The sequence below is a fragment of the Pteropus alecto genome, unplaced genomic scaffold, assembly GCF_000325575.1.
Source record: "Pteropus alecto unplaced genomic scaffold, ASM32557v1 scaffold15, whole genome shotgun sequence".
NCBI lineage: Eukaryota > Metazoa > Chordata > Mammalia > Chiroptera > Pteropodidae > Pteropus > Pteropus alecto.
In genome coordinates this window covers 996,002-1,005,525 of record NW_006436286.1, presented here as the reverse complement: position 1 = coordinate 1,005,525, position 9,524 = coordinate 996,002, and the positions used below count along the sequence as shown (strand labels likewise).

Here is a 9,524-nt window from a genome sequence, read left to right as displayed (position 1 = left end):
GGCAGAGCTGGGCTGGGGCGGGGTGGGGGCAGCCAGGCCTCAGCCCAGGGCGCTGGGGCTGGAACAGCAGGGAGTCGGTCCCTTGGGCGGTGTGTCGGGGCGGGGTGGGGAGAGTTTCTGGCCCCGCCTTTTTGCATAATCTCGTGGGGAGCTGTCACGTGAGATGGGGAGCTGTATGGCTCTGGTGTGGGAGAGGCTAGAAGGTGCTGGGGGCGGGGCCGCTCCACTGTGGGTGGAGTCTGGGTGCACAGGGCCCCCCATCTGGAGGGACCAGAGAGGACCAGAACAGGAGAGGTTAGAACAGAACTACGCGTTTGGGGAGAGAAGTTGCATTTTCCAGTTGTAAAAAATCTAACTCAGCTGACTTGCCTAGAAGATTCCGGAGGCCAGAGCCATGGAGTTACTGAGCACTTGGAGCGGGAGCGTGACGTTGGATGAGGACCAGGCAGTGCTCTGACCTTATTTCACAAAAGGGAAGGCTTGGCTGAGACAGCCCGTGACCTTGGCGGGGTCACATTCGCGAATAAGCGACAGGCCTTTCGACTCCCCTATAGGGTTCTCCCAAGGGTTGTATTTTATATCGCCCAGTAGATAGCAGCTAACTCTGGTTTCTCCTTTCTGAAACTGTAAGAACAGTTACCCATACTTCATGCCCATTGTAGTAATGAATTTACTATAACGTAGAGTATGTTGTCTGAAGCAAGAGTTACATGCTTCCTGTTACGCTGTTTTTTTTTCTTTTCTCTAAACCAACTATTAAATGCCATCACACAGGAAGAGTCGTTAAAGATGCTGTAGTGCCGTGTGAGGTAGCATGTGAACTCAGACGTTTGCCTGGGACAGATGCTGAACAGAAGACGAGAGACAGCAGGTGTAAAGCAGGGCTGGCTCTCGGGGTGCGGAAGGGGGTGCTGGCCTTGCCATCCCTCAGCTCTGGCTGGAGAGGGAATCCTCCGGTTGAGCTTTCCTGCTTTCCTGTGATGTGGTTTGGAGGCCAGCAAATTCATATCCACAGGTTTCTTTCTAGCTCAGTTTGGCAGCCATGTGGTATATGAGTTGATAGAATAAATGAATCACGAACTGTAAGATTAACTTTAACAATGTGTAACAACTCTCTGGAAAATTTAAATATAATCATAAAAAAATCCGAGTGCCTTTCGGTAACCTTGTGGGAATTTGGGCGTCCGAGGTCAGTCTGCAGTGTGAGCGGAAGTACTTCACAGGTGTGCTTTCTGACAGTTGCTAAGACGCGTGTGGGCACGTCCTGGGGGCCTTCTGCTCGGCTGGCTTAGGCCACGAGAAAATGTCCTCTCGTTTACAGTGAAGAAACCTTTCTAACCTTAAAGCAGCAGGAGTGGTTCACGCAACACCTGTCTTTCTGCCGAGGCTTACTGATGGTCACTGTTGGCCACGCTCCTAGGAGCGGGCTTTCTGCGTGACAGCAGTCAGGCCGTCACGCCCAGGGAGGGTAGCTGTGACCGTGCTGCTCGGCGCACATCCCGAGTTCCCCAGTGGCCCCGGCGCTGTCTTCCCACCTCTCTGTCCTTGTCCTTCAGTACCCCTAGGTAGGGCCGTGTTTAAGTGTCCAGTTTGCTCACGCCAGGAGTGGCTTTCCTCCCCTTCGCGACACTGACATTCTGGAAGAGTGTGGACTGGTCTCTTCTGCAGGCCTCAGTGGGATTTGTTGGGGTTTCTGGGTGATCAGACCCAGGTCAGAGCTTTCCGGCAGGACTGTCACACAGGGGATGTGTTTGTTCTTGACACCCCCACCACCACGTGAGAGCAAAGCAGCTGAAAGTTGGCCCAGCGCACTCACCTTCACACGAACTGCTGTCTCTCTATCCGAGGGCTTGCCAGACAGGTAGCTTGAGCTGAGCCATGATTTAAATTGCTGAGGTTATAGTAATTGCAGGTCTTCACGTGTGAATCGATCCGTTGTAATGATTGCAGCCTTCGAAGGGTTATTCCGAGGTGGCTCCCTTATTGTTGGACACCAAGCTGCTTGTTTTCAGCTTCCACCAATGACAAACGTACAACCCTGGTAAGAAAGTGACGTAGGGCCTGAGCTTGTGAAAAGAATGTCCCTTTGACCAGGGAGTCTCGTCCCAGATTCTGCAGAGGGACCCCAGATGGCACAAAGTAGTTTGGAAAGTCGAATGTATGCTTTAAAGACAGACAGACAGACAGACAGACGAAGAGATGGTCCTTAGTATTTATTAGATTTCAAAGGGTCATGGCTCCCCAGAGATTAAGAAACATTGCGTCATAGGGAGGGCGTCAGAGGAGCTGAATTGTGTCAGTAAAAGGGAAATTTTAAGATTCAAAAGAGAGAGAGCAACATTCCACTTAAAAAACAAAACAAAACAAAAAACGCACTAACGTGAAAATATAGTTTAGATTTTTATAAAAATAAGGTGGCCTTATTTTTCACATGATCCGCGTGCGCGGCGTGAGTGGGTCACGCAGCGGAAGCCCCCGCGTGTGCCCGCGTGACTGGGGAAAGGCAGCGACTTGCAGCAGTGGTGTGTTGTACGATCGTGACTCAGCTGACTCCCAGGTCCTGCTGGAATGTTCAAAACACACGGAAACCTGGTCACGGAATTGGGTACTTTGAACCTTACAGGATATTTTCTGCAAACAGTGATTGATTGGATTTTGTATAATAACAAATAAGATGGAACCCAGTCCCTTGCTCTGCTGTTCTTACTAGTGGTTTTGAGTCAGCTGGCATTTATCGAGCAGCTTGCTGCAGTAATACTGAACGCGTTTGTAATTTTGACATCTATGTTTTGTTGACTTTGGTCCCTTCTATTCTTTTGAAGTATCCCCCTAAAACACAAGGAGATAGTGCTGTGTGGGGCTTAAATAGACACGGACTTTATATTTGTGCTTAAGCGTTTCTTCACTCTTTGACAGTTGGTCATACAAAGGATGTCAGAGAAATAGAGTTCCCTCACCACGCCACCCGTGAGCGCCTGGCGTCGCGAGGCGCGTGAGCGAGCGTGCCACCCTGAGGAGGTGGGGACAGCGTGTGCCTTCTGCACTGCCGCCGGCTGGCCAGCCCCAAGCTTCAGTTCTGGGCTTGTCACTCCTGTCTCCTAGGAAGCTTCGCTGGCTCCCTAGTGACCGGAATTCAAGCCCGAAGTGCAGTGTGCGTTCAGCCTGTCACCTTCTTCCTCTCGTCCGCCTGTCGTCCTCTCCTCCAAGTGTCCCCTCCAGTTCCTCCCTCAGTTGTTTCATGGCAGCTTTAGTGAGAGAAAATTCACGCCATAAATTTCACCCCTTTAAGGTGTAGGACTCAGTAGTTTTTACTGTGTTTCCGGAGCTGCGTGATCGGCGCAGATCTCTAATTCCAGACAGTTCAGCCATCGCCTCCAGTGCCCCGAAGGAAGACGCTGTGCCCGTTGGCAGTGCTGGCTCTGCCTCTGCGTCCTGCCCGTGTGGGCGTCTCCCGTGAACAGAGCCCGGTGCCACATGGGCTTTGGCGCCCGCTGCTTGCACTCAGCATGTCGTCAGGGTTCCCGTGTCATGGCCCGTGTCAGCGCTTCGTTCTTTCCGCGGGCGAGGACGTCTCGTCGTGGAGCTGGGCCACCCCGTGCCTGCCCTCACGTCAGCGGACGGGCGCCAGGGCGCGTCCGCCTTTGCCCATGACGCACAGTGATGCTGGCGTGTTGTGTGCGCGTGACTCGGTTCTCCAGAGCCCGCCCCCACGGAGGACTCGCGGGCGCGACCGCTCCGTGTTTCACTCGCACTGTGTCCGAAGCCGCGGCGCCGTCTCATGTCCAGCAGCCACGCCGGCTGGCCCGTCCTCTGCGCCTCCGCACCAGCTCTTGGGATGTTCCTTCCATTCCAGCCGTCCCGCTGCGGTTTCGATTTGCGTTTCCCTAATGTCGAGTGATGAGCAACTTTTCGCATGTTTATTGGCCATTCGTGTGTCTGATTTGGAGAAATAGCTATTTAAATCCTGGGCCTATTTTAAAATTTGGTTATAGTTTTATCGTTGCTGTGTAAGAATTCTTTATATTTCCTAGATACGAGTCCTTTATTAGAGACGTGATTTACAAATATTTTCTCCCATTCATTAGGGTGCCTGTTCACTTTTTAAAACTTTTGTCCCTTGAAGCACTAACGTTTTGAATTTTGGCATGTCCCATTTCCCATTCTACCCATTTCTGAGCGGACCTTTCCGTGGTATCGGCACATTGCCAGCGCCACGCATCCGTCACCACCACCGTCCACACAGTTGTGTCCATCTTGTGAAGCTGGAACTCTGCGCCTGTTAAACAGCGACTCCCCCTCCGCTCTCCCCTCAGTCCCTGGCACCCCGTCCTGCTCTCTGTCACTGTAGATTCGACTGTTCTAAGTACTGCACGTAGGCGGAGTCACGTCGTGTTTGTCCTGCCTCGTGTCCCCTCGCGCACTGTCGGCAGGGTCATCCACGTTGTGGCGCGTCACAGCTGGTTTTTGTATGTTGGTCCCGCATCCCGCACCGTGCCGTACGCGTTTGCTGCTTCCAGTAGTCTCTGTGCGTGTGCGTGCGTGTGCGCGTGTGTGCGTGAGGGCGTGTGTGTTCCTTACGGCTTTTTACATACGAGAGCGTGTCATCTGTGAGTAGAGATCATTTTCTGACTTCCTTTCCAATCTTGGCACCTTCGATTTGTTTTCCTGACGAGAACCTCCAGTACAGTGTCGAATGGAAGATCCAGAAGTAGACGTCTTCGTCTTGCTTCTGATCTTAGAGGAGAAGCACTTGGTCTTAATAAGTATGATGTGAGTGGTAGGCTTTTTGTAGATGGCCTGTACTGGGTTAAAAAAGCTTCCTTCTCGTCTTGCTTTGAGTGTTTTTGCTTTGTCGTGAAAGGAGTGTTGGATTTTGCCAGACGCTTTTTCTGTGTCTGTCGAGATCATCATGCAGTTTTTGTCCTTCGTTCTGTTAATATGTTGTGTTACCGGGTTGATTTTCACCTGTTAAACCACCCGTGCACCCTGGGCCAGCTCCGCCTTGGGCATGGCGTGCCGTCCTCTCGACGTGTGGCTGGGTCGCACGTGTTCGTCTTTGCTGAGGATTTTGGTGTTCGTGTTCCCTGCACTTTGTGTCCGTTACTGCTCTGTCATCTTCCTGTCCTCTCAGTGCCTGGGCCTGGTTTGGGCCGGTTCGGACTCTGGAACCCAGGGCCTTGAGCTCTTGGTTTGGCATCTGCCTCATTCTGCTCTAATAATTGTTTTTATATATTAAGTTCTATGTTCATGTTTTTCTATTTTTTCCACCTTTTAAAGGTATGATTAACAGGTAAAGTCAATTCTATTTGCTCCCGCCCCCCATTAGTGCCCTGCCCTTGTGCAGGAGTGGTTTTCTTCACTTGAGATGTAATTGACATCTAACTTTGAGTTTAAGCTGTACAACAGGTGCCGATGTGGTACAATTAAATAGTCCAGGATGGTTACTCCAAATCGTTAGCGGACACATAGTTGCCATTTCTATTTCGTGGGAAAACAGGGTCTAGAGTCTTAGCTGGAAGTCTGTGATCCGGTGACAACGACGGTCATCGCCGCTCTGAGCCTTACGCCTCCGGAGCATACTCCTTTTCCTGTCGTATGCTCGCAGCCCTCAGCAGCATCTCCCCGATTCCGCCCCTGGCAGCCCCGATTGTGCAAGCGCGGCTGCTTTAGACTCCACATGAAAGCGACGCCATGCAGCGTTTGTCCGCCTGGCCGACCGCACTGAGCCTAATGCCCTCGGGGCCCATCCGTGTTGCCGCACGTGGCAGCATCGCCTTCCGTCTCCTGGTTGAATCATGCCCTGTCGTTTACGTACGTGCCCCACCTTCCCCCGGTGCCAGGCGCCTGGGTGGTTTCCGTGTCGTGGCCGTCACGGCCGGCTCCGCGTGAACGCGGGCGTGCTGACGTCTTCTGATGCGCGTTTTCGTTCCCTTTGGCTGCGCGCCCACCGTGGATTTGCTCGGTCCCTGGCAGCTGTCTTCGTAATTTTCGAGAACCCTCCAAGCCGGTTTGTGCGGTGGGCGAGCCAACCCACAGTCCCACCCGCAGTGCACAGAGTTCCCCTCTCTCCACGTCCCCGCCAGCGCGCCGACCTCCGGGCTGGGTGACGGCCTCGGTAAGAGGTGTCGGTCCCATTTCTGCTGCGTGCTCTCCCTCCTTTGGCTCCAGCCTTCTTTGTACCCTAACCTTAGTCAGGTGCAGTGTTCTGCACCTAGTGATATTTAGGGCACGCTTGTTCCGTGCCCCTGTCAGACACCCCCCCTGCATCCCCTAATTTACTCTCCACACAACCCTCTGAGGACCCCGCGTAGGGGAGGAGATAGCGGCTTCAGAGAAGGCAGATGAGCTCCTCACGCAGCAGGCGGTGGGGCCAAGACTCAGGCCACTTCTGTCTGGCACTGGAGACACAGCTCTTGCCCGCATGCCATGCTGCCCAGGGAGCGCTTGTTTCAGTAGAGCCTGGGGTTAGCTGTCCCCGAAGGGAGTAGCAGGTGGCAAAGTACGAGCGAGGGGCCTGCGCCGCGACCGGGCCAGGCACGCAGTGCAGGTGGAACTGGGTGTCCCCGGAGCTGTAACCAGCTCTCAGAAGAGGGAGACTAACCTCCGAGATAACGAGAAAATGAGCAGCGTTTAATTAGAGGTCAAGGGTGAGGTCCATGTGAATTGGGAAGAACTAGTAATTCAGTTCATCCTCGGAAGGGGTAGAGTTTAGGGGGGCGGTTTAGTGGACCGGGTTTCGGGTCATCCTTACCGCTGCCTCGTACCCCACAAGTCACCAAGCCTTCGCGACCCTTAGTGTCCTACGTGCCGGGTGGCATGACGTCGGTTCTGTGTGTTAGGGGTACAGCTTGAAAATGGACACTGTCTCAGAGCACTCTGGCATTCTGGTGGGGTGTTTATTCTCTAATATTTCTAATCTTACCGTGTGTCCTCAACCTCAGCTTTTTATTTGAAAATGATCTCAGACTCTAAGAAATTTCGCAGTAGAGCAAAGAATGGCCGCATGTCCTCCCCGCGTGCTCCTGGCACGCTGACATTCAGCCCCGCTTTACCGTTCTCTTTCCACGTACAGACTGTTTTTTCCTGGACCGTTTGAGAGGCACTTGGAGAATCAATGTCCCTTTACTCCTAAAAACTTAAATATTTGTTTCCTGAAATCAAAGACATTTTCTTTGTAACTACAGTACCATTAGCAAAACTGGGGGAAAAAGTATTAGCACAATTTTAATAGTGAATCCAGAGACATTACTAAAATTTTGCTAATTGTCTCAATAATGCTTTTATAGCAAATGAAAAAACATTTTTTCTGGTTGGAGATTCAGTCCCAGGAATACAGGCTGTGTTTGGTTTTTATGTTTGTTGACTCGCCTGCGTTCTGGAACAGTTTCCCAGTCTCTGTTTTTGAAGAACTTGGTATCTTTTGGGAGTACAGGCCAGTTATTTGCTAGACTGCCTCTCAGTCGGTATTTGTCTGGTTTTTCCTCTTGGTTAGGTTCAGATTGGGCGTTTAGGTCAGGGGTGGCACAGAAGTTGTGTCTTTTGCGTCGCATCCGGAGGTCCGTCGTGTCCCTTTGCTTCATTACTGGTCCTGGCGACTTCAGCTGTACTTGGTCAAGGTGGTACATGTCAGCTTTCATCACTTTAAGTCAGTATTTTTCTCTCTGTAACTAAGAATGACATCGTTGGAAGAACTTTGAGAGCGTGCATGTCTCGTTTCTCATCGAGATTCTCGCGTGAATCGGCGGATTGCCGAATAGTGATTTTCTAAGTCTTGCTCTTGCTCCGAGAGCAGACCTGCTGCCGCAGCGCCTCTCGCCCTGCCCCGTTCTCACGGTGGGATCGGCGGGCACCCACGGACTCTCCGTACGCTCGGTGCGCTGTGATCCTCGGTGTCACAGTGGTTCGCAGATACCGTCCCTTCGTTCCCACTTCCATGAGGTGCTTGGGCCCTAACTCTTGTTCACTCAAGCAGCGAGTGGTCAGATTATTTCATCCTACCGTTTCGCTCAACGCTGCAGAACCGATGCGGCGTTCGGTGGGGACTTGCGGCCTTACGTTGCTGGGGTCCCGGGGCCGGCGGAAGCCCCCCTGCAGCTCCTCCCGCCCCCGTCTGAAGGGTCCCACTGTGTAGCACTGGATCCTCCCACCTCCCTCTCTGTGTCCTGCTTTCTCTTCGTTGTTAAGCTGTTGACCCTTCACTGCCAGCTATGCCTTCAGAGCTACGCTTTCTGCCCGTGCTGCAGGTTCGAAGTCGAGAGCTGTCTGGAAATGCCCTGCCTCTTATCCTCTTTTCTCCCCGCATTTCTGCGGGGCGGTCTGTCCCTCAGTCTGCGTGTGCCGCTCCAGGGTTTCTTCACGCAGATACAGGCACACGGGGGCTGTGTTCCCTCCCCCGCCTTTAACAGAGGTTGGCGGCTGAGCCTCCGTTTCCCCCGGAGAGCCTGAGCCCTTGCAAACTCTTTCTCACCAGGACTTGGAGGCGGGTCCCTCTGCCTCGTGGCTGTGTGGGGCTCCGATTTACGGTGGCGCCAGTGTTCGTTAACTGCCTCAGTATTTGCGGAGGGAAATTGCCTGCGACTTTACACTAGCTTCCCTCACGTTACCCCGTCTCTTGTCACCTTCGCTGATACCTGCGTTCCTCAACCCCGCTTCTGCCTCCACGTAGGTACAAGTCTTTAAAAAAAATCCCAAACCCTGTCTCTTTATCCTTCTCTCTGCATGTCACTGCCAGCGTTGTGAGGACCCGATCCGACCCCGACTTGACTGCAACCTGTTTTTGCCGCCGCTGGCTTTCCACCTGTGCCGGGCGGGATGGCTTTGCGGGTGGCCAGCTCTGCTGTGTAGAGCTGCACTGGCTTGGGGCTTGATTTCCCTGTGGGAGGACAGGAGGGAGAGAAAGAAGAGGGGCCTGGCGAGCAGGTGGTCAGCGGGGCAGCAGGAGGGCGGGAGGGAGCAGAGGGAAAGTGTAGGGCAGAAGTAGGTGAACAACATTTTTTGGCAGAAGACGTGGGATGTATTTTTACAACTAGCCTGTCGCGTACGGCTGGCTCCGTGCGGAGAGCAGCTGGCTCACAGTCGCCTGCCGACGGGCGAGCGGCCTGGGCCTCTGGGAAGCTGCGTTTGTCCCCTCCTCTGGGAGCAGGATGGGGACACCTGACCCCTCGTCTCGTTCTAGCCGTTTCTGACAGTGGAGCCTCCTTTAAGCAGTGCCTGCGCTCTGGTCTGAAGTTGTCTGCACAGCTCTGTGCTGCCGTGCTTGCTAACGTTGCCCCGTCCCGGTTCCTTATCATCTCGGGTCATCTTGGGTTTGCCCTTTGCTCCCACTGGCGCCTCGCGGGTCAGGACGTGACCCGCTTGCCTGGATCACCGCAGCGGCCCTCCCAGCCTGTGCCTTCAGCACGCCGACTCCTCACTGTGCCCAGCGCCTGCGTTCCTTCCGTCATCCCGGGCAGCAGCGGCTTCCGGAGCCGCCGTGCTGACCAGCCCCCACGCTCGCTGGTGCCCGGGCCCTCTGCGCTCCCTGG

The 9,524-nt window shown here is 53.7% G+C and overlaps 1 protein-coding gene across 2 annotated transcripts in view; it reads left to right on the top strand.

Annotated features, from left to right (window-relative positions):
- The window catches only part of TNRC6A (trinucleotide repeat containing 6A), a 126,050-nt gene that overhangs the window by 58,456 nt on the left and 58,070 nt on the right, over positions 1–9,524 (top strand). The window lies entirely within an intron of this gene.